The sequence below is a fragment of the Lepus europaeus genome, chromosome Y (genome assembly GCF_033115175.1).
Source record: "Lepus europaeus isolate LE1 chromosome Y, mLepTim1.pri, whole genome shotgun sequence".
NCBI classification, from domain to species: Eukaryota; Metazoa; Chordata; class Mammalia; order Lagomorpha; family Leporidae; genus Lepus; species Lepus europaeus.
The window spans coordinates 31,321,613-31,331,150 of record NC_084851.1 but is presented as its reverse complement, the minus strand read 5'-3'; the positions used below and the strand labels follow the sequence as shown (position 1 = coordinate 31,331,150).

General features: G+C 41.0%; 1 pseudogene; it reads right to left on the bottom strand.

Moving 5' to 3' along the window:
- Window positions 1–5,250: 5,250 nt before the first annotated feature.
- Window positions 5,251–8,000, bottom strand: LOC133754049 (short transient receptor potential channel 3-like; annotated as a pseudogene).
- Between the last annotated feature and the right edge of the window lie 1,538 nt (window positions 8,001–9,538).

The following is a 9,538-nucleotide window of genomic DNA, read 5'->3' as shown; positions in this document are numbered from 1 at the left end:
GCCTTTATTGCTGTTTCAATTTCTGTCTCAGTTATGGGTCTGTTTAGATTTTCTATGTCTTCCTGTCTTAATTTAGGTAGGTTGTATGTGTCCAAGAATCTGTCCATTTCTGATAGATTTCCCTGTTTGCTGGCATACAAGTCCTTGTAGTAATTTCTGATGATTTTTTTTCTGTAGTGTCTGTTGTTATGTTTCCATTTTCATCTCTGTTGCTATTGATTTTCGTCTTTTCTCTTCTTTTTTTAGTTAGTTGGATCAATGGGTTGTCAATTTTATTTATTTTTTCAAAAAACCAGCCCCTGTTTGGCTGATTTTTTGTAATGTTTTTTTGGATTCAATCCTGTTGATTTCTTCTTTGATTTTAATTATTTCTCTTCTCCTACTGGGTTTGGGTTTGGTTTGCCGCAGATTTTCTAAATCCCTGAGATGACTTGAAAGCTCATCTATTTGGTGCCTTTCCAATTTTGTGATGTAGACACCTATTGATATAAACTTTCCTCTTAACACTGCTTTTGTTGTATCCCAGAGGTTTTGGTATGTTGTGCTTTTATCCTCATTTACTTCCAGAAAATTTTTGATTTCTCTTTTAATTTCTTCTATGACCCATTGTTCATTCAGGAGCATGTTGTTCAATCTCCAAGTGTTTGCATGTGTTCTAGGGATTCCTGAGTTGCTAATGTCCAATTTCATTCCTTTGTGGTATGAGAAGCTGCATGGTATGATTCTAATTCTTTTGAATTTGCTGAGACTTGCTTTATGGCCTAGTATGTGGTCAATCCTAGAGAAGATTCCATGTACTGCTGAGAAGAATGTAAAGTCCTTAGATGTAGGATGAAATGTTCTGTAGATATCTGTTAGATCCATTTGGGCTATAGTGTCATTTAAATCTACTGTCTCCTTGTTGATCTTCTGTCCTGTTGATCTGTCTATCTCTGAGAGTGGAGTTTTGAAGTCCCCCAGTACTATTGTATTGGGGTCTAAGTCTGCCTTTAAATCCCTTAACAAGTCTTTTAAATAAGCTGGTGCCCTGTAATTAGGTGCATATACATTGATAATCGTTATATCTTCTTGTTGAATGGATCCCTTAATCATTATATAGTGCCCCTCTTTGTCTCTCCTGACAGTTTTTGTGGTAAAGTTTATGTTGTCCGATATTAAGATGGCTATGCCCGCTCTTTTTTCATTTCTGTTGGCATGGTATATCTTTTTCCAGCCTTTCACTTTCAGCCTGTATGGATCATTGTTGGAAAGACGAGTTTCTTGTAAGCAGCAAAAAGATGGGTTTTGTTCTTTAACCCAATCAGCCAATTGGTGTCTTTTAACTGGACAGTTCAAGCCATTAACATTCAATGTGACTATTGAGAAGGAGTAACTTTGCCCTGTCATTTGCCAAAGATATTTTCTAATATAGGGTTGAGACTCCTGTGATCTTTTCCTATGAGGTTTCCTTCCTTTACCTTCTTTCATATTGGTTACAGTGTTTCTGTGTTTCTGTATGTAAGACGTCTTTAAGCATCTTTTGCAAGGCTGGATGAGTGGCAACAAATTCTTTCAGTTTCTGTTTGCTGTGCAATGTCTTTCTTTCACCTTCATTCACAAATGAGAGCTTTGCAGGATATAATATTCTGGGCTGGCAGGTTTTCTCTCTTAGTGCCTGGGCTATGTCTCACCATTCTCTCCTAGTTTGTAGGGTTTCTGAAGAGAAGTCAGCTGTGAGTCTAATTGGGGATCCTCTGAGAGTAATCTGGTGTTTCTCTCTTGCACATTTTAGGATCTTTTCTTTGTGTTTCACTGTGGTGAGTTTGATTATGACGTGTCGTGGTGAGGATCTCTTTTGGTCATGTTTATTAGGGGTTCTATAAGCTTCCTGTACTAGGATGTCTCTGTCCTTCTCCAAACCTGGGAAATTTTCTACTAGTATCTCACTGAAAAGGCCTTCTAATTCTTTCTCCCTCTCCATGCCTTCAGGAACTCCTAGAACCCGAATGTTGGGTTTTTTAATAGTATCCTGTAGATTCCTGACAGTATTTTTTAGATTTCTGATTTCTTCTTCTTTTCTTTGATTTGACTGTTTGCTTTCCTGTTCTCTGTCTTCTAAGTCCGAATTTCCCTCTTCTGCTTCACCCATTTGTTTTTAAGGCTTTCTAATGCGTTTGTCATTTGATCTATTGAGTTCTTCATTCCATTGTGGTTTTTTGTCACTATCACATTTTCATGTTCTACTAGTTGTTTCATTTCATTTTGATTCCTCCTGAATATTTCATTTTAACAAGAGAGATTTTCTATCTTGTCCATTAAGGATTTCTGTAGTTAAGAATTTGTTTTTGAGAACTTCTTAATGTTCTTATCAATTTTTTGAGATCTGCTTCTTGCATTTCCTCTATCTCTTCATCTTCATAATCTTGCATTGGCGTGTCTTGTTCATTTGGAGGCATCATAGTCTTCCTTGCTCTTGTTACCTCGGCTTCTACGTTTGTTGTTGGGCATGTTGGAGATAATTTTTTTTTTTGTGGTGTTTTTTTCTTGTTATACTATGCCTCTAAGTGGGCTGTCTGCTTTGACGGATCCTTAGGGGCTGTGATGGGTGTGGCCAGAGATCTCTGCTTGATTCTTCAGGTTTAAGGCTGTGCAAAAAGTGACTCACCCAGATTGTTCACTCCCTTGCTCCTTACTGTATTTCTCTCTCTCTTTCTCTTTTTTTTTTTTTAACTCAGTTGGGAAGTAATCGGGAATGGCTGAGTGAAATTGAGGGTAGTTGAAATCTGGCCTCTGTGAGTATTTGTTTGATCTACCCCTGGGACCACACAAAGAGTTTATGCAGCCCTCAACGTGTTCTCAAGATTCACTAAATTCTGAAGTTACTGAGTTTGTGGCTGCGCTTTAGATATGTAAAATGGCTCCTGTTCTTTGTTTTGCTTGTTGAGTGACAAGAGAGGCCTCTGCTTCCCCCCCCCCCCCAATGTCTCGGGTTTCTGCTGTCTTTGTCTTACCTCCCTCCAGTTCCCGTGCTGGCGAGAGTCTGCGACTCATCTCCCGCGGTTGAGTTTCCACGCGGTAGGCTCACTGTAGGTTCTCTGTGTCACATCCACTAGGTTCAGAAGCATTTCCTCTGCAGTTTTTTTCTTGAGTCTTTTCCTGAGGCTACAGTAATTCCAATTTTATGAAACTTTATTTTCCCAAACTATGGCACATGTCCTCACTATCTGCCATCTTGGCTCCGCCCCCGAGAAATATCTGATTTTTGTGGTAAGTTATATGGCCGTTGTGTTGTCTTCTCTGTGATACATTTTGTTTTCCCTTTTTCAATGTACTTTTATTGGTCTACTTTAGAGTAACGTCTCATATCTCTTTTTTATATGGTGTTCCAACTAAAATTACTCAATACTTCTCAGAGTAATGGCAAATAAATTTTATTTTAATTTTAAATTTTTATTTCTATAAAGGAACAGTTTTCATGAAGTTTATAGATACAATTTGAGAAGACAACCATATTCACCTCTCTCTCCCCTCCTTTCTTCCCTTTTATCTTTAGTTTTGCAATAAGTAATAAAATGTCCTTTACAATTACAGACTTAATGCACCAGTAATTAATGTTCAACAAATAAATAGAAGAAACTTTATTCCACAGGAATATAGAGAACAATATAAACAATGGTTATATCATGATGTCAATTTCATTTTTTATGGGATTTTGTATTCTACATTAAATAACATAATAGAAAATGTACAATACCTTTTTTTAATCTTCACTATTTTAATAGAAAGTATAGTAATATAACAATGGAAAAATTCAATATTTTATTCAGTTCAGAGGCATAACATGAAATACATAAAATTTGAAAAGTGTTTCAAATAGTATTAGCATAGCACAAAAGCTAATGAAATATTCTATAATGGTAGCAAAAGATGTAAAGTTCTAAATTTGTTTTGACTCTCAAAAAATTAGAGATTCAGAAGTAATTGTTAAAGAACTTTATGTAGTTCCATTTAACATTCAATTTTACCTTTGAAATATCTGGAAAGCCTTCCTGGTGTGAACCTAACTATTTTGAAGTATTATGGTTTTTAAGACTGCTAAAACACTTTACAGTGTAAAGTCCTTACCTATTAATATGATGAGGTGTTGTAGATTACCAGTATTCAGCTCAGTCATGTAGTCAGTCAAATGCAGACACATTACAGACTATTCTGTGCAGAAGGTGGAATTGGAATCCTTTCATAAGAAAAAAGATGTCAATAATTATCTTTGATGATGGCGAGAGATGCCTCAAAAGGAAGCGGAACACACTTGGTGATGCCTGGACATGTCTTTCTAGATAGTCACTGCTCTTTTCTACTTCTTCCCATACGCAAATCCTCAAAACTCTTGCCCAAACCTAATGGACAAGATATGAAGTCAGTCTTTTCTCTTATTTTGTTTATTAAAACATCAGAGGCAGATATTAGGAGGTTATTACAGAATACAACCTTGCATAACACCTAACTGACAAAATTTACATTACTCAAAAACAACAAATGGAAGTCTAACACAGAAAGCAAACAGTACATATTTTAGAAAAAATTTTAATATGTTGTTTTGAATAATTCTATAAAAGTTAAATATGTCATGTAATTGTATTTTCTAATTCATTTCTTGTTAAATTCTTTACTTGGCTCATTGGTTCTAGGATTATCATTGATGCTAAAATTCCAAGAAAATCTCACCTAGTTGTGGTTGGTTGTAAAATTTCTTCAGTTTCTATATTAAAAAAATCTTTTCATCACTTGGACAAGGGAAGATATGCTACATAGTGATGACTTTATTTTTATTTATATTTTATTGGCAGTTCAGTTGGTTTCAACAACATTTATTGAGCACCTACTATGTACAAGGCACTGTTCTAGATGCTGGAGACACAAAGATGAATAAGACATGGTCCCTGTCCCCAAGGACTTTATAGTTTCTTGGAGGCAAATAGGTAGTGCAAAGAATTACATAATATCTAAAACGATCAAAAATATCAGAAATGCATGCAATATTGGGCTTTTAAATACAATGATATGGCATTGTTTACAATGTCAAGGCAGACAATTAAATGCATTTTCATGTGATAAAACAAGAAAATCATTAAGACCTAAGTTTTAAAGATTCACATGGTAAAGGTAGTTAACGCTAAAATTTAACACCATTGTTTTTCAAGTATTTCATACATATAAATATTATTGCCAACATTTGTGCTATAGTCAAAGCCATGATTCCAGGTGGGTGCATCATTCACATCTCAGCATGCTGGGATTCAGTGTCTCACTGAGTTTATGAATGAGAATGGTTAATTCTTCAGTTACTTGGCTCCTGTCTTCCAAAAGTTCATAACGCAGGCTGGAGATATCTTGCTTGATTTCTTTCAATTCACCTTCATTAACTTCATCATTTTCTTTGTCTACTTGTGCTTTCAAAACATATCGTTTTATAAATCTTTTCATTATCTACTGATAATGTGTTGGCTGGTTGAGAATGCTGTTAAAACTGTATGATTCAAAAACTCTTGAGTTAGACTGAGTGAAGAGGTTTAACCTGGATTTGGAGTTACTTATTCCCATTTCTAGATCCTTCTGTAGCCTTCTCCTTCTGCATTTAGAAAAGTTAATGATTCGCATGATGAAATAAACAAGTGATTTTGGACTAGGAAGTAGACTTAAAGGTGGAGGTAATGTTTTTCCATCATCAAAATAAGACAACCAAAATTTTGAACGGGCAAACTTCCATTCTACGACACTGTCATCCTCAATTTCTTGATAGGAGCTATTAATCATAGCAATTAGCATGTTGAGTAAACCACCATAGTTACATTGTATATTCCATAAAGAACATATCCAATACGCTCTATGAATTTGTGATTGTATTTGAGCACAACAGAAGTCACTTCAGACAGCCCAAATATTGACCATAACAATGTCTTAAACACAGTGTTAAAAGCAGGATTTGCTTTAGCCCCAAGGTAGCAAGAATTAAGTATGAACATGCCAATCATAAAAGCCAGAAACACCATAATAAAGAGGATCATGAACTTGAATATGTCCTCTACAGCCCTTCCAAGAGAGAGATCTGTAAGGGGCCAAAGCTCTCATTTGCAGGGAGGATGTATGTGATCTGAGAGAAGCTGAGCACAACAGCTATGGCATAAAGGCCTTCAGAAATGATCTGAGGGTCAGAAGGGAACCATTTATTTCTAGCATAGGTGAAATACCGTATCTCTGGTGGGAGGGTAACTTCACTGAGCTCGCTCTCCTGGACGTAGCTGTCCACATACTGCTGTGCTTTTGTCGCCTGAAGGAAAGCTAGAAACATGGCTGTGAATGCAGCAATGAAGATGGTGAGCATCCCAAAGTAGAGCACATTCCACAACTGCAAAATGTATTCCCTTGGTCCTTCCAGCCACAGCTCTTTGCACTCAGACCACATCATCCCAAGAACCCAGGCCACAATGAGCATTTCAGTCCATGTGAACTGGGTGGTTTTCACCCTGAAGATCTGTTTGGGGTAGTCAATGACAGTGATATTTGGCAGCGTGGTGATGCCTTCAAACCTGTCTGAGGCATTGAACACAAGCAGGCCCAGGAAGATGATGAAAGAAGCAGCATGTGCCACAATTTCATAGAAGGGCTTCACAGAATTTTCCCCAGCCTGCTGCAAGTTGCAATCCAGTAGCCGATGGCGAGGAATGGGAGACCCAAGGCTACAACCAGCACAACCACTTGATGGCCACGGTCTGCTCCCAGAGGCCGGACAGGTTCTCATACCAGATGGTCGGAAGCTGCTGCTGGCAGTTGGGGTGAGCCACAAACTTTCTGACTTCATACTTAATGGCAAGTTTGACACGACTCAATGAAGCTTTATGCCTGTGCACCTCCAGAGGTTCTGCCAATTCCAGATCTCCATTCAGAATGGCTTCAATCTCTTCTGAGTCTCGGCAGAGATCCAGCACGCCCACCACAAAGTCTTTGCATTGCATGGAGAGCTTCCAGTAGTCATTCTTGAACTCCTTCTCGATATTGGCCAGTTTGGCCAGCTCCTTGCTGAGCTCCAGGGCCATGAGCACCGGGTCCTCGCTGGACAAGGACATGTAGGCCAGGCTGGCCAGCCCCTTGTAGGCGTTGATCCTTGAGCACGAGTGGCTGAAGGAGTCATGCCTCTGCTGCTCGGTGCAGTCCCCGCACTTGCAGAAGCAGTCATGCGGCCGCTCGATTTTGGCGCCCTTGAGCAGCAGCATGTGCACCACCTCGTACTTCTGGCAGTGCGCCGCCAGGATGATGGGCGTGATGTCGGGCGAGAAGCACGTGCTGTCCTCGTCGTACGCCTAAAAGTCGTCGTCCTGCAGCTCCTGCTCGCAGGGGCTCAGCATCAGGTGCTTGCTGGCCGCGAAGCCGGGGTGGTTGAGGATGGCCTCTATGATGTGCATGTAGCCCTTGCTGATGGCGAGCAGCAGGGCGTCGCCGATGCGCGCCAGGTTCTCCTTCTTGAGTAGCAGCTCGGTCACCTCCAGGTGCTCGTTGTCCAAGGCCAGGTGCAGCACGTTCTGGCCCATGTAGTCCACGCAGCTGGCGTTCAGCGTCTTGGACTCCTCCAGCATCTTGCGCACCACCGGGATGTTGCCATACTTGGCCGCGTTGAGGAAGCGCTCCTCCTCGGCCGTGAGGCTGATGCCACGGTCGTTAAACATGAAGGCTGAGCCCTGCACAGCCTGGCGCCGGCCCCTCTTCCGCATCACCTTCACGCGCCTCAGGGATGGGCTTCTCTCCATAGACAGGTCCGGCCCGGGGAAGAAGGGCGGCGAGCAGAAGCCATGAGGTGCGCGCCTCAAGGGCTACGAGCGTGGCTCCAGCCCCGCTTTGTCGCCTCTCCATCCCCTACGAGGATGCTGCGGCTCCGCGCCTTCGTCCTCGCCCTCTTCCTCCTCCTCCTCCGGAGCGGGGAAGGTCACCCTCGCTTGCTCCTTGCACTTCCTTACCTTGGTGGACATCGTGCCGGCTGTGGTCAGAGCGCGGGGATGTCGCCCACCAGCCTCCGCCACCGCCACGGCCGCGCAGTCTCCGGGCAGCGACCCTTCCCCACCTCCTGCGGCTCCAGGCAGCGCAGGGCGGGAAGGCAGGAGGCGAGGGCGGCGTGGCCAGCGATGGAGCAGTTAGAGGCCAGAGGAAGCCGAGCCGCCGCTGGCCACCATCAACCCCTGGGAGCAGCCGCAGCGGGCGGCTGTGGCTGTGAGAAAGAAGCCCGGGGCGGAGCGGGGCGCGGGCGTGGGCGCTGGGAAGGGCGCCCCGGCCCGCCCGCGGTGGAGGCGGTGCCTCCTGCGCTCGGACTCTGACAGCATCACTCACTAGGACAGCATCATTACTCAGGGCGAAGGAGAGCGAGGGAGGGGGAGAAGTCGCAATGCCTTTTTTGTCACAGGGTTATTTCATTATGCATAATGGTCTCTAGTTGCATCCATTTTGTTTAAAAAAACAGGATTACATACTTTTTTATGACTGAGTAGTGTTCCATTGTGTACATAGACTATAATTTTATTTCATGTTTCCAATTCTTTAGTTTTTATTTGATAATATGTTTTATCTATATATACTAATATTCCTTTTCAATGTGATAGCATCATTTACACCAAAACTATAAGTTGTTCTGGCAATCTTCATTTACACAAATCTTAGAGCCAATTTAGGATACAAATTATTCACCTTTTGTTGATGATTTGTTTAAATTTTGGCTTAATTATTGGGGGACTTTGAATTTTCCTATGATATTTAAAATATTCAATTGAATACTTTTATGCACTATCCTCTTGCATTATGATTCTCAAAGACATGATTTTTTACCTTCCCTTTACTTTTCCTTTATAAATATAATATTATTTATTTTTCAACAACTGCCTTTACAATTGGTTTTCACTCTATTATTACTCTTACCAGATTACACATTTCTTCACAGTGATCCTTAAATTATCATGCACACATATTTTCAGAAAAAGTCTTAAGCCCTCTGATAATTCACCCTTTTGAGTAACAAATTTTTGTTTGCTCTCAATTTTAATGAGAATTTACTTTTGATTTATAAGAGTTTCAATAGAATATGTGTGTCATGTTCTCTTTATTGTTATCCAGGTAGGTGGTGCCATAAATCTTTGAGTTACACCTCCAGCAAAAGATTTCATTTGTTTTCCCCTTTTAATGCAATGACAATGGGCTACTTTTAACACCTTGTCATTGATTTTTTCACTCTTTGTTCCTTTTTTTAAAGTTTCATTTATTTGAATACCGGAGTTAAAGAGAAGGGAGAAGGAAAGGAGGGAATGGAAGAGGGACAGAGAAAGAGATAGAAATAAAAGAGAGAGAGAAAGAGAGAGAATCTACCCTCTGCTGGTTCACCTCCCAGATGGCTGCAATAGCCAAAACTGCTCCAGGCTGATGGCTAGGAGTTTTGTCTGTCTCCCATATATGTGGTAATGATCCAAGCCCTTACGCCATCTTTCACTGCTTTTCCCAGGTCCTTAGCTGGGAGTTGGATCAG